Raw genomic sequence first — 22,657 nt, 5'->3', positions numbered from 1 at the left:
AACAATTAGTTTCTTTTTTTAAAAAGCTCATTGCCTGACCTGTGGTGGCACAGTGGATAAAGTGTAGACCTGGAACACTGAGGTTGCTGGTTCAAAACCCTGCATTTGTCTGGTCAAGGCACATATGGGAGTTGATGCTTCCTGCTCCTTTCCCTTTTCTCTCTCTCTCTCTCTCTCTCTCTTTCTCACACTCTCTCACTCTCACTCTCTGTCTCACTCTCACTCTCCTCTCTAAAATGAATAAATAAAAAAATTAAAAACTCATGGAAATGCTTTTGACTTTTATAGAACTTCTATCAGCTTGCCTTCTTTCACAGATGTATAAGTGGTGTCTATTTTAAATTTTCAGCGAGTGTTTCACCAACTTGGCTTTTGAACGACAGCAACAATGTGATTTTGATGAAAGAAAGCAGGGACATAAAGGACATATGAATAGTGACCTTCTGGCTTGGTCTTGAAGTTCCTCATGCTGCTCTGACCCCGGCACGCTTTTACCAGGACTACCGTCCGCTGCCGCCTCTTACTGACTGGTTTGCGTTGCACCTCTCTCGGCCAGATAGCTCTTCATTCTCACCCAGGGCATTTGAAAAACACTTTTTAAATTATTTTTTGTAGTTTTTAAGTGCCTAAATAGATTTTTTTCTCTTAGTTATAATAATGTTGGGTTACCTTTGCAGTGTCAAAGTTCATTGGAGAATGCTTTGTATTGAAAGGCATATTTAATAATGGGATGAAAAGGAAGAACATCAGTGGACTACAACACTTACTGCAGAGGTAACTCAGGAACGGTAAGGTTGCTGTAGTTTGAAGGGTTTGTAAGATTCTGGGAGCTGAGCTGCAGTGAGTGGACCAGTAGTCAGCAATGGTTTGTAATAATGAATGCTAATGCTATTTCTAAATGATTTTTTTCCCCACAGTGTCACTTTTATTATTGGGAGTGACTTGGTCGTTTTTAGTGTACTTTTTCAGATGCCAGTCCTGGTCGATTTTCTGATGCTCAGCATACCCTGACGTCCTGAGAACTCTCTTATTGTTAATTTTTATAGTGCGTGAACCAAAAATATGCTAAATGCCTTCTGTGTTCCAGTCTTAAAAAATCACATTTTGCAACCAGATGATCCTTATAAATTTGTTTCCCAGAAGATCATAATCCACTATTGAAAAATACGTATTTTAATATCAAATGTTTTCTTAGTTAGCATCTGTTTTGAAAGGTTCATAATTCAGTAAAATGACATATTTCAAAGTATGAGAGTCTTTTTAAATAATTAGGAGTGGGTTAGCCAATTTGGAAGCATGACAAGAGTCTAGCTCTGTGGAGATGAGGGATAGATTAGGGTAGGAGAGGCCGAGGGGGTTCCCAGATAGAGTCTGCTCTGATAGTATAAGGAAGAGAAAATCATTTCCCTGGAAGGAGCCAAATGAGCTCTATAGTTGTGCATAAATCAATACACAGCTGGGTAGCAGGCCCCTCATGTTGGAATCATCAGACTGTTGGTAAAAAAATAAAATAAAAGTTCTGGAAAGTGGGGGAGGAAGTCATGGAGTAATCAGGAGCAGGTAGAAATCCCGTTCTAATGGATTCCATGAGACAACTAAATTGTTTTGTAGTGACTGAGTATGTAGCTGTAAATATTTCCATTCTGCAGGAGGGAGAAAAAGCTTATACACAGCTTATGCAAAGCAAATTAAGAAGAAGAAAACAAAACCAGTGCTTTGAACTTGGAATTAAAATATGGAGTGACAAGTCAGATGCTTATACCTTGTATTGCCTGACTTGGTCTTATGTTCTGTCATCCTGTTTGGAAAGTTTATAGATTTTTAGAGGGAAGGGTGTTGGTATATTTAAAGAGGGAAAATGTAGGAGACATCTAACCAAGTATTGTTGATAGAGTAGGTAGGTTTTCAAAATATTGAATGAATGGATAAAACCAAAAAGATAATTCCTGTTTGAAGCTATGGCGACGATGTGAACACCCCGACCAGGGCCTGATTCAACTGCATCCTGGGCTTTCTTGTTCTTCCTTGTGCTGGAATCATCTCCGCTTCTTGAATCCACCTCCGGCTTCTCTTCACAGAAACATGAAAATCAAAGAAGCTGGGCTCTGACACTTACTCAGGACATCTCAACTTGGTGGAAGTGGTTGTTGGTCTGGAACTGGCCGACTTGAAGAAAATTGCTTCTCTCATAGAAAGTGCAAATTTGCATCATACACACTGCTCTTGCCACCAGGGCAGATCATTTGGTACATGATGGCGGCCGGGACAATTGAAATATTCTTGCCCGGGCCATCTATGGAGCTCTGTGCATCCATGTTCTCTAGAAGGAAACTTCACGGTTAGGCCCTTTACCTGAAGCCAGACTAGCCTACAGGGGTCCCCAAACTTTTTACACAGGGGTCCAGTCACTGTCCCTCAGACTGTTGGAGGGCCGCCACATACAGTGCTCCTCTCACTGACCACCAATGAAAGAGGTGCTCCTTCTGGAAGTGCTGCAGGGGGCTGGATAAATGGCCTCAGGTGGCTAGGCCCGTGGGCCGTAGTTTGGGGATGCCTGTGACTGCATCAGTAAAATAAGGAGTCATTGCCCTCCTAATGAATGACTGCAAACACTCACCGTGTGACACTTTGAAAACATAGAATTTGGGAGTCAGAAGTTCATTATGGGTTATTTTATACATGAAGCCCAGATAGAGTTGGAGCATACACTAGGCCTCAGGCATCCTGACAGCCTTTCTTCACTTTCTTCTCCGCTGTATAGGTTCCCTACTTTCCAGTTCCCAAAATAGAAGATTCCAGCCCTTTTCGGCCCTGGGATTACCAAATTCTTCTCGCAGCCAGTACTCATTAACGCACTGGCTAAATGCAAGCGATCTGATGAGGCCAAGATCTTGCTGGCTGTAACCCTCAAGCCAGTTTGATCTTCAGAAGGGCTTGAGAAATTAAGTTGACATATAGCTCCCCTGGCCTCACATCAGATCGACTGAAACACAATCTATGTGTGTTGGTCCCAGGACTTCATATTAAAAAAAAAAAAAAAAAAAAAAAAGGCAAGCCAGGCCCTGGCCGGTTGGCTCAGTGGTAGAGCGTTGGCCTGGCGTGTAGAAGTCCCGGGTTCGATTCCCGGCCAGGGCACACAGGAGAAGCGCCCATCTGCTTCTCCACCCCTCCCCCTCTCCTTCCTCTCTGTCTCTCTCTTCCCCTCCCACAGCGAGGCTCCATTGGAGCAAAGATGGCCTGGGCGCTGGGGATGGCTCCTTGGCCTCTGCCCCAGGCGCTAGAGTGGCTCTGATCGCAACAGAGGGACACCCCAGGGGGGCAGAGCGTCGCCCCCTGGTGGGCGTGCCAGGTGGATCCCGGTCGGGCGCATGCGGGAGTCTGACTGTCTCTCCCCATTTCCAGCTTCAGAAAAATACCAAAAAAAAAAAAAAAAAAAAAACCAGCTCAAGTTAAGTAAAATGATGAGAGGGGTTTGGTACTGTTGCTTAAGGAATACATACACACAGAATGTAGGCTTGTTATTTGGGACTGTGTGTGCGTGCGCGCGCGCGCGCGCGCACACACACACACACACACACACACACACACACACACACACACTCCCCACCCGTGCCTTCCTTCGATGCTCCTTCCCATCGAAGAATCCTTTCCTTCTCTCTGTTTCCAAGTGAGAGTGCCGCTGTTTCCTCCTTTCAACCCCTGTGTCCCGTTACTCACTGCGGATAGGAACGCTCTCCACAATAACTTCTGCTCTCTCCTTCTGCAGAGTTGTCCATACAGGCGATGATGGTTCTGCAAAACCTGGAGGAGGCAGTCTCCCATTTCCAGGTAGAGGCACAGGAGAGATGCAGGCAGATTGCCTTTAGGAGGGAGTGTGAAGGACACGGTCTGTGTCTGCCTGACTGCCACAGTGGCCCCTCTCTACAGTCCATTGCTAATGTGGCCTCTGAATGGGGACCATTGCTCAAGGGGCCATTCCATAAATCACTGTGTCTCTTGGGGCTAAGAGATAAAAAATGTTTTCTATGTGTTCCTCTTTCCTGGTCTACTGCTCTTGGGAGACTGTCATTTTTAGAACAAGGTGAACCTATAAGTGTTACAACTATTTTGAAAAATGTCTTACAGGTAAATGGCCTGTAGGGCCTTAAGGGAGCCAATATAGGGTGAGGCAAAAGTAGGTTCATAGTCGAAAGGATGTGAAACAGGAGTCTCACTCTTGTAGTAGCATTTATTATTGTATTATTTTCCATACAAATAACTGTGAGCAGACTTTTGCCCCACCCTGTACAGTCAAGTAAGTTCTAACTTCATCAGAAGAGTCAAAATGTCTATGGGGAAGAAAAGGTAATAAATTTATTTTCTTCTTTATGGAGACAAGAATCAGGAAACTAAACCAATTCTTTGATTATTCTCACCAGCTTTTCGATTTGATGAGATGTAGGTACTGTTTCTAGTTACTGATGAGTCTAGGATATGCAGTAATTTGTACATAATAAAATCTTATTTAAATATCCACTGACTTCATTAAATGTGTTCGCATCAAACTTTTAAGTTACATGTAACTTCATTTTAGTAACTGTTGTCTCCTGGATAAAAAGTATTCAATATGTTCTTTTCATAAAATGAAACTAAAATGTTTTGAATTTTTTTCTATTTGTTTAGTGCATAATAGAAGATAAGTTTAAAAATAATAACATATAAATATAATAACATAAATATAATAACTTAAAATAATAAAAATTTTAATAGTAATGGAAAATGGAAAAAACGATTTTTCCATTTATTTGCTACATAATGTTTTCAAACTGTCAGTGCTAAACATTTAAATATTTAAGAAATCTTCAGGCCTTTGTTTTACCAGGTATTCTTTGGAATTGTATATTTTATAGCCAGGAGGAAAAAAAGATTCAGGCCAGAATATTAGATATTTGCATGTCCTGTTAAAACAGGTCATCTTTCAAAAGAGTCTAGAGTAGTTAACCACTCTCTTAATTTGTTGTTACTTATGATGACTGTGAAGGTGAATGAGATGTGGAGAACAATCATCTAACTCAAGAATTTGAAAACAGCCTGACCAGGTAGTGGCACAGTGGCTAGAGTGTAGGTCTGGGACACAGAGGACCCAGGTTCAAAACTCCAAGGTAGCCAGCTTGAGCGCAGGCTCACCAGCTTGAGTATGGGATCATAGGTATGACCCCATGGTAGCTGGCTTGAGCCCAAGGTTGCTGGCTTGAGCAAGGGGTCACTCACTCTGCTGTAGTCCCCCTGACCTTGGTCATGGCAGACATGAGAATATAACACTGGGGAACAAAATTTTTGTTGCATCCACAAAAACAGTTGTTCTTACCTAATTCAAGTATGCTGATCTCAAATCTGACGTTAGTTTTTCTCTGTAAGCTAGAGTTTTTCAATTCAAGATTTTAGGTTTTCATCTTATTGTACAATTTTCAACATTTAGTTTAACATAATGAAGTAGAATGTCTTCTTGGGCATCATCTTTGTGAAAATATAATAATTTATATAATGCAGTAAATACACTAATACACTAAAAGATATGATTGCATAAGAATTTGTCTACAATTTGAAGTAGAACATATTAAAATACTTATTTTATTCATAAAATTTGTGCAAAACTTATTTAAATTCTATTCAGGCAAAAATTTGCATTTGTAGCTCTTGCATTTGTGTACTTGTTGAGGACAATCTCATTTGGTGCTCCAGCAGTAGTCTGCTCATCACTAACAGCTCCAAGATTTTTGGGAAACTTATCCAGGTGCCTGTTCAGGAAGTGAATCTTAACACTCATGTTACATGCAATGTCACGGAAAGCCAACAGCATCCTTTGAACCTGAAGTTCATAGTGTTCTGCTTTTTTGTTGCCAAGGAAGTTCTTTATACCTGCCACAAAAGACTGCCATGCTGCTTTCTCCTCCTTATTTATCTTCCTGGCAAATTCTTTGTCACGTATAAGGGTGCAAATTTGAAGTCCATTGAATACACCTGCTTTTATCTTCTCGAAAGACAAGGCAGGAAAAGCAGAAATAATATGTAAAAACATTCACTTTCTCTATTCAAAGCCTGAACAAACTGCTTCATTAAGCCAAGTTTGAAGTGAAGTGGGGAAAAAATGATCCTGTCTCGATTAACTACAGGTTCATTCACAATATTTTGTATCCCTACTTTCAGAGCTTTACATTTAGGCCACTCTTTCTGTGTCCAGTGTTTCTCCCGAGCTCAGTTGTCCCACAAACACAGAAAGCAAGGATACTTCGTGAAACCTCTCTGTTGTCCTAGCAGAAAATTTACCATTTTAAGATCCACACAAATGATCCAGTTATGCTCCTCATACTTCAGACAGATGAGGACAATATTTATGTCATTCTTATTAAGTCATTCAATTCGGGTTGGCTAAACTGCTGAGGGGTTAATGACTGCTTGGCATCAGAAGAAGACCCTTCAGATTCTACAACCATTTCCTCATGCATCTTATCAAAATACACTTGATCACCATGTTCACTTTCTTCATCCTTAGAAGAAATAAAACCACTGAAAAGTGGAACCGGGAGTGTCTCAGAGTATGGGATAGGTTGTGTTAGGATATGCGATCATATGCTGTTTTTTAATGCCAATGTCCTTTGTATGGATCAGACAGAAATAATAGTCACTGCTGTGGTCCTTAGGTTCACGCCAAACCATGGGAATACCTAAAGGCATTCCTTTGCAATTTCCTTTCATCCAGTCATGAAGCATTTCCTCACAATTATGACACACAATATGAGGAGCCCAATTCTTGTCTTGATTGCCAAGGGAAACTTGAAAATAGGCAATATATGCATGTGTCACAAATGATGAAATATTGCGCCTTTGACTTTGAAGTGTGTAACAGCCACATATATAACAGAAGGTGTCAGGACTATTCTTACATTTACGCCTACTTGAAGAAGCCATGATTCAATCTTAAAGCAAAATAACAATGTGTTTTTTTTATCAGATAATAAGTTTTTACATTTAAAAACAACTACAATTATGTAAGAGTGATGTTTGTAAAACATTAATTGCCTTGTGGTTATGTTCAATCCAAGAGTCATTGCCCTTTAACTCCAATTTAGAAACCAAAGCATGCCATTAACTGTAACAAAAAGAAATTAAAATTACATAAAAACTGGAGCATGCACCAAAAAACAGATTTCAGATTTGGAATCGGCTATGCAGAATTATATAGAAACAGTTCTAAAACCTCACGCAACAGAAAATTAAAAAAAAAATTGTTCCCCAGGAACAACTAAGGTGCTGCAACAAAGACCTAAAGCTTCTCATCTCTCTCCCTTCCTGTCTATCTGTCCCTCTCTCTCACTAAGAAAGAAAAAGAAAGAATTTGTAAACAATCTCCAATTATTTGCGATAGTTTTTTTTTCTCAGTTGAAGCTTATCTATATTTAAAGACTACTCGATGGATTAGAAAATATTGGATATACTTATTCAAATGTGTTTGTTACATTCATAATATATTTTTTGTTCAGTCTCTAGCCATCTTTTCATGTGAAATATTTCTGAGTTTAAAGCAGTGGGTTTGATTGTTAATATAAGAAAAGTACAGACATATACTAGGTTCCTGTTTTTCTAGATGCGTTGATACTGTACGGTAGTTGTTATAGTTCTTTTTACACACATTTTCTTGCTTATTTTTTTGCTATATATATAAAAATTTATGAATCCCATATTAAGAAAATGATAAATGGCTACCAGAGAGGCAAAGTTAAGGAAAATCAAGATATATTAAGTCACTTCATGTTTTATTAATAATATAGAAGAAATTCCAAGCCAGACCTGGAAAAATTTAAATGGAGAAATGGAAAACATAACATTGCAAGGAAATGTTGATTAAATATGATGGCAGAAATCAAGATGATTTCATATACTTGATTTATTATGAAATATATGGAAAAATTACATGAAGTCAGAAAGATTGTTTTACCCATTGCAAAGCAAAGTTTTACTGAATTTATCCTGACTCCATTCTCTGTACACAGAACTGTTTATGCTAGTTTGGTTTTATATTCTTATCTGATGTATTTTGAATAATGAATAATTTTAGCTTATTTGTAAAATGAAGGCCAATGTAATAATAAGGTGGACATTGTATTTTCACCTTATAGTTTAATTAAAAAATTTTTTTTCTTCAAAGTAGACAGCAATTGTTTCTAGAAAAAAGTTACATCACAGATCCTTTAGAGCAGGGGTCTCAAACTCAACTCAGCATGTGGGCCGCAGAGCAAGATCACAGCCGTTTGGCGGGCTGCACTAGGTCTACAAAAGGCAACTGTTACACAACACTTTTCTCACTGCAGTTGAAAACAAAAAAAATCAGTACAACATTGTTCGGTGGGCCGCGAGTTTGAGACCCCTGCTTTAGAGAGTTCTAAATATAATGCATTCGTACACTTAAAACAAGTGTATATGCCCAAATAAAACCAAATGCCTAATATTGCTGTTTTAAATGCAAACTAGGTAAAGCATATTATTTTTAGAGCTGAGAATTAAGTTCAGCAAGTAACTTTTAGCACTTCAGTTACAGTGTCTCTTACAATGCTGACTGCATAATTGACACCTGATTGACGCTTGTTATTGGGGGATGAGAAAACACAGGGAAGCCTTTTGTTATCTGAAACAAGTAATGTATAAATGTATGCAAAGTTTACTTGTTCTCAAGGACCTTTCAGTTAGCTAGGGATTCAAATGAGTAAAGACAGAAAAGAGGTATTTCAGGGAAAAGAACTGAATGAGGCAGAGGAAGAAACAGAAAGTTCGGGAATGCATGGCCCCACAAACTTGGAGCGTGGTTCTCCTGCAGGGCAGAATGCAAGCTAACCTGGAGGAGTGAGCTGACCCTCATTTTAGAGAGATTTCTTTTTAATTGAATTTATCAAGGTGACAGTAGTTCACACAATTATACAGATGTCAGATGCACAATTATACAGCATGTCTTCTGCACACTGTGTTGTGTGTTCAGCACCCCAAGTCAAGTCTCCCTCCATCACCATTTACTTCCCCATACACTCCCCCACCTCCAGCAGCCCTTGCCCCATGCAGTCACCAGGCTGTTGTCTGTATTCCTGACTCTTTTCTCTTTTTGCTCTTTATTGCTCAATCCATCCCCCCCCATCCTCCCTCCAGCTGTTAGCCTACTCTCTATCTATGAGTCTGTCTCTATGTGCTCATTTTGTTCATTAGAATCTTTCCACACATGAGTGAAATCACATGGTACTTATCTTTCTCTGACTGGCTTATTTCACTTAACATAATGCTTGAGATATTGAGGGGAATACCAGGGAGGAAGGGGTATGCATTTGGGGCCACACTAGAATCTGTGTAAACACAAGAAATTAAATTTAAAAAAAATAATGCTTGCTCTCCAGGTCCATCGATGCTGTCATGAAAGGTAAGACCCTTCCCCCCCCCCTTTTTTTTTCTTATGGCTGAGTAGTATTCTATCCTGTAAATATACCATGGCTTGATTATCCACTTCTCTACTGGTAGACACTTGGACAGCTTTGAAATCCAGGCTATGTTTGTACCTACCTGGTTAAGAAATGGACATATCTTGGAAACGTTTTGATTGGAGAACTGACATGACATTAGGAAGCCAAATGGATGGCAATACATACCAAGTGACCTGGGGGCCTTTCAAAGGGAGGCTGACAGAAGAGATAGAGCCAGGAGGCATACCAGGCTATTGGCTACAATCTGTAAGGCATTTATCAAAATAGCAGTATTGTTATTTTCTGAATTTTCATTGGCTAGCTTTCCAATGTTTATTGGGAATTCTAGAACACTTTTTAGCTTATTTTAGCTAATGCTCTCTTAATTCCATATCAAAATTCCTTTTCTATCTTTCTTAGGAAGGATATTTAGCTATAAGGAGCTTCTCAAAATACCACCTTAGTTAAGACCATGTGTGGGTATATGTGTATGTGAGTGTGTGTGAGGGGGAGAGAGAAATCAAGAGAGAGAGAGAGAGAGAAGCATTGGCTGCTATTGCTGTTCATACCGGTTATTGTTGAAAACTGCAGGTACATGTCGGCCATAATTGGAAAAGATACAAGTAGTATGGCTGCCCTTCAGATAAATTATCTTTCCATTTATCATATTCAGACTTGATTAAGACTTTTGAAACTTGAAATGTTCTCCGGGTACTTTAATTTACTGGTGATAATTAACTTTTTTAGTGTATCATAAGCAGTCATTGTGCTAACATATTTCGTATATTACCCTACTTAATAATTGCAGTCCTGTGATTTATATGTTATCTTATTCATTTCTGAGAAGAATAAATTGAGGTTTAGAGACATTAAATATTTTCTATATGTCAGGCAACTAATAAATAATAGAGCAAGTACCTAAACTGGTCTGGTTTCAAATAATGCTACTTCTTCATATTTTAATGTAATTGAATCCTTGCAAAAATAGCTTTATGCAGTCTATATTATTCCCATTTATTTTGAGATTAAGGAGCAGACTTATCCGCATAGAAAATGGCCAAGGCAAGGTTTAAACACAGAGTTTCTGGCTCCCAATTTCATGACCTGTGTTAAATTCCTTATCGAATTCAGGACTAAGATACGAAGTAAAAGACAAAGACCACGGTGCCCCAAGCTCCCTGCTAATCAGCGACTTCTCTAAATATTACTGGCTCTTTTAGTTTTGTTTCTATTCATGACAGTTTTAGACTTGATCATTTTTTATATCAATTTTTAACTGCAAATTGATGCTTTTAGTAAGTTTTATTTCTATCATTATCTGGCCCTGGGGCCCTGAGGCTTCTTGTTCTTCCCTAGAGCTTTCTTTGATGTTGCCTCTTGTCATCCACTGGAAATGGACTTCTGACCCTGGCATCTTCACAGTGGATTTTCCTGCCACTTTGGATATGTAGCTGCTTAGGGAGTCATTTCCATGTCCATTTCGTAGCCCCAAGCAGCATTTCATTTAGTTACTCGATATACTACACATGTGTGAAGAAGCACTTCTTACAAGGTTCGTGTTCGAGAGTGCTTAGATTAGTGGGTGGCTTGTTGGGAGGGCTGGGGAGGAGGGTGACAGAAAGAAACGAATGGAGTCCCCGCAGAAAGGTAATTCTTTAAAAGACACAATAAAGATTTTCTTATAACCCAAACCGCCCCAACAACATACATAACACAATTTGAACATACATCTATCTCAACTTTGGAAACAACTCTTCATTTATTGAGGTGAAAGTACTTGTTAACATTTGCTCTTCCGGTAGGCATGGGAGCGGTAAATGATTGGGTTTTCAAGTGTTTGATAATACGGGGTTAATTAATGGGTCTTAGGGGCTTAGGATTCTTATGAATGATATTTTAAACTCTGTGACACAAGTGTTTAAGTACCACCTGCAAAATGAAAGTGCTCTGGGGCTCGAAACATATTGATACGAGTTAAAGAGACGCTCATAAATTTTCTCCTGTTTCTTGTCTGAACAAAGGCAGCTTAGGTCTGTGGAGTGAATGTCTGGGGGGTCTTCATCATTGCTCCGTCGGGAAGCAGCTTGCTACGTTGTTTCAGAAATATAGTATAGATTGCTACATTCCATGCTGGGAAGAGGGTTTGTGTGTGTGTGTGTGTGTGTGTTCACAATCCAGCATTTTCCTCTCTGCCTTTGTATATAATTTTACTTAATATATAATAAGCAAAATACTGTTCATGAATTAAATAATGAGAAAGCTGACCTGAAAAAAATGATCTTAAAGGATTTTACAAACGCTCTGAGCTAATCATCTCTTGTCTGTTTTAAATGAAATTACTGAACATTAAATGGCATTCCCTTTAGAAGTTGCAAACGAGGACCCAGTGGCTGGTTTGGGCCTGTAGATGTTTGACCTGCACAGTGTTTTTTTAACAATTGAATTACATTCCAACATTCAAACATTTGAAGACTTCACCTAAAATACCAGCTGCCTGGCTTCTCTTGAAAAAACCCAGAAGATCTGGCAATCCTGAGCAGCCCTTCCCATCTGGCCACAGATGAGGAGAGCTCAGAGCTGGCCCAGCATGCACACTGGCCAGGATATGCATTCCGTAAAGACTCATGAAGAAGTCAAGGCTCCAGAGGAACCGGTTTGGGGGTTGATCCAAGTTGAGCACCTGGAAGAGTGTCTGGCTCTACATGCTTAGTAAATACTTGTCACACACATCAGCCTGTAGCCTTGTGTCAACAGGGTTTAGGTCCTCCAGTATGACACCTTCCAAACTTGACTGTATTATACTCAAACTGCATTTCCATTTGTGTCATCTCCTTAGCCCTCTAGGCATTTAAAATTTACTACTTTTTAAAAATTGGGGTGTGTATGTGTGAGTGTGTGTGTGTGTGTGTGTATATATATATATATATATATATAACATAAGATATATATATATATATATAAAACATAAGATTTACCATTTTAAGAATTTAAGTCTATAGTTTAGTGGCATTAAGTGTATTCACATTATGTGCAACCATCACTACCATCCATCTTTAGAATGCTTTCATCTTTTCCAACTGAAAATCAGCAATCACTTTCTGTGCCCCATCCCCCCATCCCCTGAAAATCACCCTCTGCCATCTGTCTCTGTGGTTTTAACCACTCTCTGTTCTTTATGTAAGGAGAATAATATTGATATAATATTTGTCAGTTTGTGCCCCCACTAAGCATTTAATTTAATGTATTACTCCTGTTTAATTGATTCTCCCTCTCTCCACCAAACATGGCCGTTGGATGGAAATAAGTCTCAAAGAGATCAAAGAGGGTGTGCATGCAGTCCTGTGACTCATTTATGGTACACCTATCTGGAATTAATTTTTTCTCTCTCTCTCCTTGACGTGTAGTCTTTGTATTACAACATGTTGAATTATTTATTTTACCCATTCACAGAAAGCTGTGTTCTAGATTTCTGAGCCAAGAAGGAGAGTCAAAATATCACATTCAAGCTAAGTTCAGTCAATACTGAGGTCATTGGACAACATTCAAAGATAGTGTTTCAAAACCCACACATACCAAATTATTAATGAAGAGTAATCATTAAAACTCCCTTTTGTCTATATTCTCCACTGACTTATCTGATGGCATATGGCTCTGTTCTGAGCTACCCAATGAAAACAATGTATAGTGGTATAAGTATATAGACAAATGCCCTAAAGTGTTTCAAATGCATGCTTTATATCCACCCACCAGCCTCAACTGATTGGAGTCGGTGAAGTACACCATTCCAAGGGCTGATTTGATATAACTTATTTATGCATTTACTCTAAGGAACATTAAAAGTGATTTAAAAAATTACTTCAGGTTGGTTTGAATTAATTTAAACTGTGTTTGACTGAATCCTTTTTCTTTACCTGATACTGAAGATCTGCCTAACAAACTTTTCAGTTTGGCCTTGGCCCATGAAAGATAAAGTCTTGCAGGGCACTATGGTGGACCAAGCGCACGTTTGACTCCTGGGCAAGACCTAAGCTTCTCTCCCAAGGAGATAAAGAAACACAGAGCTTCTCTGAGACCCAGTTATTTTCCTTATTTTAGCTCTAGCTCAAGAATGCAAGGTCAGCTCTCATCCTCACATCCTCCATGATCACAGGTGGCCCGCCATTCCAGAATCACCACACTTTATTACAGATTTCAGCGTTCTCCACTCTTCCTAAGTTTTTGTTTTATTTTTTTGTGTGTGTTTTTTTCCTGGCTTCTGCCCTAATCTGATTACAGGTTTCAGTTCAATATATTTATATTTTTTGCCATCTCACTCAATATATATTGTTTATACTGTCATAATTTCCCAATATCTGTTCCCTGAAGCACTAGAACTGTGGGATCTTACTTGTCATTTCATAAAAAAATTGTTATGTAGTTAAGTAACTTTTGGAAAAACCAAGTTAATAAAATTTAATGATTTTTGTTTGTTTCAGGATTTTTAATATGCTAAGATGTGAGTTGTATATTTACAAAAAGGATGTATGGCACTACTTCCCACATTTTTTTTTCTTTTCTCTTTCTTTCTTTCTTTCTTTCTTTCTTTCTTTCTTTCTTTCTTTCTTTCTTTCTTTCTTTCTTTCTTTCTTTCTTTCTTTCTTTCTTTCTTCTTCTTCTTCTTCTTCTTCTTTTTTTTTTTTTTTTTTTTTACCAATGAGCTCCATATTAATCATTTTGAGACTAGAATTCACCCTAGAGAACATTTTTTTCTGGGAAAAAAATACTACATGTGCTTAGAAAATTTTCCCTGGGTAATTTTTTTTTACATTAATTCAAAAACATTTCAGATAAGGAATTATGCTCGATTTTATGTGATTTGGAAACATCTCAGTCTCTGTTACCAAAGCCCTCCTGGCCTCATGGAGGGGAGACTAGTTGGGCACCACGCGGAGGCGCCAGGCGGCGCTGTGGGAGCACATGGAAGGGACACCTGACACGGAGGTCACAGAAGGTCCCCCAGAGCCGCGGTGTTGAGCAGAGACTTGAACGACAAATAGAGGTTAAAAGAAAAAGCCTGTTGATCCAGGAAGGCAGAGCTTGAGCCGTCACAGGAAGATGATGATGGTTGTTAATGTACTGTGCCATGGAACTAATTCAAAGGGGCGCTCGAGGGGGTGGCGCGGAGAAGATAGGATTGATCTGCCCATGGCAGTACACTCTAGGTCAGGGAAAGGGAGGGCTGTCAACAAGCCCCTTGAGGGCGGGAAGAGAGTGTGGGGTGGGGCGTGGATACAGCGCAGCACGGCAGCTGTGGAAGAGCAGGAGGCCCCGCCCTTCGAAACTCAACTCACAGGGGTGCCAGCCAGTGCCTCTCAGGTGGAACTCCAGAGATGCAGGTGCCAGGAGCGATGTGGGAAGAGCAGGAGCAGGGAGCTGATTGAGGGGTGCCATTGAGTCCTGTACCAGACAACACCCTGACACCCCCGTCCTTTCACCTCCAGCACTGAACAGTTCCTTTGTGTTTACACCCAGGCAAGAAAATCAGAGTGCTCTCTATGAAGAAAATGAATAACGTTCCGAGGAGAGCTAAGGTTACTAAACTGGGTATTGGCACTCCAAAATAACTCTCTGCATCCTGATGATGGTGGATCCTCCACAATACATGTACCCCCAAAATGGCCATCAGTACCTGAAAGGCATGCACACAGAGCCCCCCGTCCACCTCCCCGCTGATAGGGAGGTCTGGTGGAGATGGGTGCCTGCCCCAGCAGAAACAGGCCAGGCTCCTCGGAGTCAACACAACCTTATCCTCAAACATGGAAAAGGGACTCCATCCCTGGCTCACCCTCTAAAGCTGCGGTTCTCAAATACATATTTATTATACAATATATTTTTAAATAAAATATGTATTTCCGATGGCTTTAGGCGACCCCTGTGTTTTGGTCGTTCGACCCCCGCCGGGGTCGCAACCCACAGGTTGAGAACCTCTGCTCTAAAGGGAACTGAGGAGTGGCAGTTCAATGAGAAAGATGAAGTCCCACAAAAGTAACTGTAGGCAACAGGTGATTCAGGAATGAAAGAGAACTTCAAAATGAGTAGAACATGATGTTGTTTAGAACATCAACAGGATAAGAAGAATTGTCTCCATAAAGAAAGGAAGTCAATGAGGGGAAAAGGGACAATGAAAGGGCAAAACAAAGCTCTTTGATTTAGAAAATCTGAAGTATAAAATTGAAGAATAACTTCTCGAACACAGAGTTAAAGAGGAAAAAGAAGACAGGAAACATTTACATAGGGGCAACAAGTTACAGACTAGCAGGGAAGTAGTATGTATTGCCCACTTCCGGAGTTAGGAAAGCACATACTCCCTATAGTTGTGGAAGTCACCAGCAAAAGCAGTTAAGCAGAAAATACTTGAAAATTAATTTCTCTGGTGAGTGGGACTGGACCCTGTATTGAGGTAGGAGTTGGGGGAGAAAGCTATTGCTTTTCATTACAAATTTTATATGCTAACATATAAAAGTATTATTTAATATTTTCTGCACTTTATCTTTCTGTTTAACATTAAAAAACAACCCAAAGATAGAATTACTATATCCTCCTGAATTCTACACTGATTGCATGTTTCCTCTTTGCAACAGTTTTAATCTTAGTTGTAGAATTTTGAGGCTTTTTGTCTTTGACTTAAAAACTCTTCCAAAAAGTTTTTTTTAAAAACCCTGCTTCTTAGCCCTAGCTGGTTGGCTCAGTGGTAGAGCATCAGCTCGGTGTGTGGATGTCCTGGGTTCAATCCCTGGTTCGGGTACACAGGAGAAGCGACTCCCCCTCCCCCCTACTCCTCCTGCAGCCATGGCTGGATTGGTTCAAGCAAGTTGGCCGTGGGTGCTGAGGATGGCTCTGTGGCTTCTGCCTAGTAGGCTTGCCAGGTGGATCCTTGCAGGTTGGGGCACAGGCAGGAGTCTGTCTCTCTGCCTCCACTTCTCTCACTAAAATAAAAAGCAAACAAAACCCCTGCTTCTTAAATCAGATTATGTTCTGATATTTCAGATTACAATCACTGAATTTAGAATATGTTTTTATAAAAGGGAATTTCTTTCTAAAGAGACTCATCAAAGTCATTAGAGATCTTTTTATTTCATTTGTTATGATTTGGGGTAAGAGGTTTGGCCATTCTGATGAAGATGTGAGCACTATTTTTATCAACTATAGATAGAAGATTCTTTTGTTTTATTAAATTACCTTTAGAGAGACATTAACCTAATGAATTTATTTATATTGAGATTTTGTCTTTAAGAAACAATGTCTTCTTGCTCACCCTTGCATTCAGATTTATTTGCTCCTAACAATCTAGAAAGGCAGGTATGATTTGCTTATTTTCAGAAACCAGTGTAATGTGTTCAGGTGACATCCTGGAATTCCAGCCTGGTTCCTGAGCACTGGGAATTCATGACAGTAGAGGTTTTTCAAAATCATTCAAAACTCATCACTGTGAACAATGTTGGAGAAATATATATAGGTTGTACATTTATTCTTTTCCCAACGCTGAGAGAACTCTGGAATTAGCTTAACATTTTGGCCCAGTCCTACGGACAGCCACGCATCGGGCTGACATTGTTTGGATTTGTGTTCAGGCAGGGACTGGCCTCGGAGAGCTATTTTGTAATGGTGGAAGGGGCTCATAAACCTTGTGAAAGAGCAAACAAGTAGGAGACTAGGTATTTATTATTACGAACACCGCACTTGAAGAGCCAAGTTTTTCTAAAGAAAAAAGCATTTTTTTCTCTGACACCAAACAATGGAATTTAATAAGGTCTGCATAACATCTAGTACTTTGAACCTGAGATCTAGTAAGGTCATCTATACTGTCTTCTCTTTCTTCTCACTCTATCATTTCATCCCCACTCTTATTTTGATGGAAAAAAATGGACTGGCAGTAGTTTGAGTTGATATTTCTTGCCCACAACTAGTAAATTATTAGTAAAGCTTTGTTGACTTGATAAAACTGTATATTCTTAACATCTCTAAAACCATGTAATAGATTTAAATGCTAAAGAATGTGATATTGAAGGTATTTAAATTATTTTTTATTATGCTTAATTTTGAAGAAACTAGTAAACTTTTTTGATATAATAATACTTGATGAATCCAGTGATTCGGTTTTGGAGAGACTATCATATCCAAAAAGCGCCTCCCAATGGCTAATAGACATATGAAATGATGTTCACCATCACTAATCATCAAAGTTAAAAAGGAAAGAGTATGGGGTAGATGATTGGGTAAAAAAATAAAAAAAGGGTGTAAGACTTTGACACAAGTCTCCCTTTGACTTTCTAGTGATGTTTGAAGAAGGCTAGGTTTATTTAAAAGCCAGATTCTTTTGAGGAAAGGCACTTTTATTGGTGATGAGGCTGGACTTCAAGGTCCTTGTGTCCTCACAATCATAAAACACGTTCCCTCATGTCTGCCTTCTACCGGGACTGCAGCTTGCTTGTTCTTTACATCTGTTATTTTATCTGAATTGTTCTGTGGAATTTCAGTCTTTGTGTTCTCTGAACTGCCTCTAATATATTATTAATTCTTTGTTAGCAACTCAAATTAATTTACCTTTAAATAAATTATCTTTGTGTATGCTAAAATATCTAAAACTTTTACACCAATAAAATCAATTAAAAAATTTAAACCTTTCCTCAAGTAAATTTAAAATTTTTATATTTTCTCCATAAAATCATAGAACAGTTATATATGTAAATGATCATTTGATAACCCTCCTTAGATAACAAAAATTTTAGTAATAATCATGAAATGAAACAGGCACTAACAGTGATAATTACAGGAAAAAAATTCAGACAAAAAATTTCTTGCATTGAAGTTTGTACTTATAATCATGCTGGTTAAAAATTTTAAAAACAAAAAAGTAATGGATTAACATTTTAAAATTTTCATTAAAGTACTTTTTTTGTGTGAAAAATAGGAAAGAAACGCATGAAGAATGCCTTGAAGAGAATACATTGCGCCCTATTCAGGGAATGATCTGTGCATGGAGTGACAATATCAAAGGCACTCAAGGACTGTTTCTTCCTCTTTACCAGCACTGTTTCTAGCGCTGTTGATTTCGAATTTGCAGATGCAGTACTAAATTCAGCCATAGGGGTTGGAGTTGTGAACTTTGCCCTCACTCAGTTCTAGTTATTTCAAACCAGAAAAATTATTTGTATTTACTCTGCAAATATGAGGGCAGCTAGGGTCGCTGGGTTCACATGTATCAGGGCTGACTGGGGAGCTCGAGTTTTACAAATTAACTCACCTTCAGAACGCTATTTTTATTAAAGGTAAATAATAAACACACACTGAGTTGGAGCAGACATGTATTTTATTAAAATTCATCAGTAATAGCGTCAATGTTTAGAACACAGAGCAGAGATTTTCAAACTACAGCCTGTGAGCCAGACCCCACATGATCCCAGCTAAACCAGTTTGGGGGAAAACAGGGAGAGGAGGAAAAGGCTCAGATGTCCTTTCAACCTGTGCACATTCACAATGGGACTGAATTCTCTTGTGCGTGTGCGTGTGTTGCTCTTAACAGGCTATAAGAAAAGCAAACACCGACCATGTCATTTCATTTCCTGGTTGCTGTGAGTCTTAGGCGTCGACTTTCTCAGTGGTAAATATGGTTCACTTGAGTGTGGTTGAGAAAATAGCTCTCAAGTGTCTGAACCTTTGCAACTTCTTTTGGGAGGGAGTTCAAGCTACAGATTTAAATCAAAACCTTTGAGGAATTATATTTCTTCAAGCAGCTTGACCTTAGTATAGTTTTTGTTATCTTTTACATTTTCATTAAAAATGGTTTAATGACCAGGAAACTGTTTTTACATAAATACCTGCTAGCTATGTCTTTAGAATAATTCCTCCTCTTTTGATCTAACCTTATTCAAATAAACACCTGTTATTTATGTAATTAAACTTCCCTGATGTTTTCTTTAAAGTACATTCCTTTATTTATAGGGTCTCATAAAAGCTTTCTGTGCATTCAACACATTACCCCCGTCCTATTTTAGCAGACCAGAAATGTAACTTGTAAGGAAAGATCATCATGTGGTCAGTCTCTCTAAGGATCTGCACCCAAACAAAATGATTGTGGCTTCCTTCTGTAGAATTATTCGTAGATGTTCCTGAATTTATCCTGCAGTGACTGCACATTTTGTGCTGTAGTACATTTGACTATAATATTGCAATTATGCTGGTTCTTTGGTATAGTGATTTTTGTCCTTTTTTTGTGTGTATGTATCATGAGAAATGAAACACAAATAGGAAAGGTCAGTTTTATACCTTAAAATTATATAATTGCATTTCCGTGCCACGTACCACTAACTTGGCTCCTGTGCTGGGCTACAGTCTGGTGGTTTATTTCTGCCCCTTTTCCTGAGAAGAAGGCACAGATCTGACTTCTTCCAGGTTTATGCAGGTCTAGCCCATGACCTCATCCCTGGAGTTGGCTCCGTATTCAAGGTCTACATAAATGGATTTTCAATTGCTTTATTTTTCTTTTCCTTCTTCTGAGTTACCCTTTTCTGCTTCATGGATATATACCTCTTTAGTTTATGGGTTGTCTCCCTATTTTAAACAAAAAAGGAAGCCATTATCTATCATTTTTATACTTTGGGAATAGAAGAGGCAATTTTATATACTTTACCCTCTATCTTCAACTAGAAAACATCTTTATGTAAGTTTTTACCCCAAAACTCCAGAAATATTTGTAAATCCCATTATTTCAGCCCCAAAGGGGAACAAATCTTTTTCTAGCTGGTACCATAAATTTGTGCGCTCTGCATGAAGGACAGCCAGCCCGCTTAGCCTCCCGGATCTGCGTCTCTGTGGTAAATAGGAACAACTATCACCTTTAATGCAGTTCATTCAACTGAAATAAACAAAGACATTCTGTTCCTCCAAGTGGAATAATAGTAGCTCCTCTTACAGATGGTGATGTAACAAGATGAATGTCACAAATTATACGATGGCATCAAATCCTTAAACTTTAGAAGGAAAATAAGGCATGATGGACCTGAACCTTCTTAAGTGCATATTCTTTCAGACCCAGTTGTCTGTTTATGGAGAGAGTAGAACTAGGTGAAAAGAAGGAGTATATTACATGGTCACTTTCAGCATGGGTCACACAACTACAGGTATTCATGAGAATGCCAAGGAAGGCATCTGGAGGTGAGATGGCTTATTTGCAGGAGGAATATCCTAGACCAGTGGTCCCCAACCTTTTTTGGGCCACGGACCGGTTTAATGTCAGAAAATATTTTCACGGACCGGCCTTTAGCATGGGACGGATAAATGTATCACGTGATTGAGACAAGCATCAAGAGTGAGTCTTAGACAGATGTAACAGAGAGAATCTGGTAATTTTTAAAAAATAAAACATCATTCAGACTTAAATATAAATAAAATGGAAATCATGTAAGTTATTAATTCTTTCTCTGTGGACCGGTACCAAATGGTCCACGGACCGGTACCGGTCCATGGCCTGGGGGTTGGGGACCACTGTCCTAGACTATAACCATAGTGTTATTTTTTAGTTCTTATACCATAATTTCATTTTTCCATTAATTAGTTTCTGCTTCTATATCTCTTTTCAGGCCTCTAATAAGAATCTACTTAAGAGTAAACTTACCAAACTTTAGCTAGTTTCCAAACAAACATTACTGAAATATTACCATATTTCCCCATGTATGAGATGCTCACATGTATAAGACGCACCCTAATTTTGGGGCCCAAAATTTTTTAAAAATGTATTACATAAAGTTATTGAACTCGAGTTTTATTCATCATAAAATTCACACAACTCCTCATCACTGTCAAAACTCCCATCCACGAGCTTGTCCTCATCTGTGTCTGATGACGAATCACTGTTTTCATAGATTGCTTCGTCCTCAGTTCCATCAGTGGTATTTGAAATGCCACAACCCCTGTATAAGACACACCCAGTTTTAGACCCCAAATTTTTCAAAAAAGGGTATAGTCTTATACACGGGGAAATATGGGTAATTCTTTTCTTCTGAAAGACTTTTTTTTAGATGGATTAGAAAACAAATAACTTTCTAAACTCTCTATAAGCATGTAGTACTCTAAAACGCTTTTATCAGCCTCAACTATTTTCTCAAATTACTTACTATATAATTATTATAAATATAAGTCAGGTTATATGTATAGATTTTTGTCCTTTTTTTCATACCTTTAGATAATATCTTTGTGGCTGTGTCTAGCACTATTAAAGCATCTGGAGATAGTAAAAATTGCATTAATTTACCTGGACAGTCAGCTCTATAATGCCAAGCATATGCTTAGCCAACTACTATTTTTGCATTGACTATGACATACAATTGCAGCTTTAACAGAAGTCACCAAAGAGACCTATTATCTTTCTTTACATAGTTTTTGTTACTGTAAAGCAGAGGGTGCCCAGGAAATACTTTTAGAAGAGTATAGTGATTCTAGAGATCTAGGTTGGAATTTAAAAAGCCAACTTTCATAACTGTTTATTTTAAAAAGTAATTATGTTTACTTGTTATACAAATAATTCAAACAGGACAGATTTGTGCAGAAAATAATAGCATTGCCTTCCTCCTTTGGTCCTACTTGTCTGAGGTAACCAATTCGAAGGATTTGGTAATAGATTCTGGAAATATTTAAATAGTGCTTTTCCTATTCCTGTTCACTATTCTTAAAAATTTCCCTGCTTGATTTGATTGCATGTTAGTTTTCCTGTATGATTTTGCTATTTCTTCGTGGAAATCTTTGGCAACACAATCTAGTTTCAAATTTTTGGTCCTTTCCAAAAATCTAAGACTTCCCAGGATATTTTGTCAGATGTGACATCTGTCATTAGCTAGTCAAAAGTGGTCATACTCTGTACACACATGCATACACACACACATTTATCGTTAACACACTAGATGATGAATTACTGTGACTTGCCCATGGGTGCTGCAGTGTAATTTATTTGAGGCACTCGTACTTCCTGCCACAAACAGGTAAGTTTTCTTTTCCCCCTGAATAACATTATAGTCTAACTGATCTTCTCATAATTGCAGTGACACCAGAACAGTCTACCAAACACCACGTTTTTTTCTTAGAGAAATCAGTACTTACTACCTTAAAGGGTCAACTAAAAAATATGGAATGGTTTGAAGGAGTAG

Source organism: Saccopteryx leptura, chromosome 1, assembly GCF_036850995.1.
Source record: "Saccopteryx leptura isolate mSacLep1 chromosome 1, mSacLep1_pri_phased_curated, whole genome shotgun sequence".
Taxonomy (NCBI): Eukaryota; Metazoa; Chordata; class Mammalia; order Chiroptera; family Emballonuridae; genus Saccopteryx; species Saccopteryx leptura.
Note: the sequence above shows the minus strand (reverse complement) of the source record.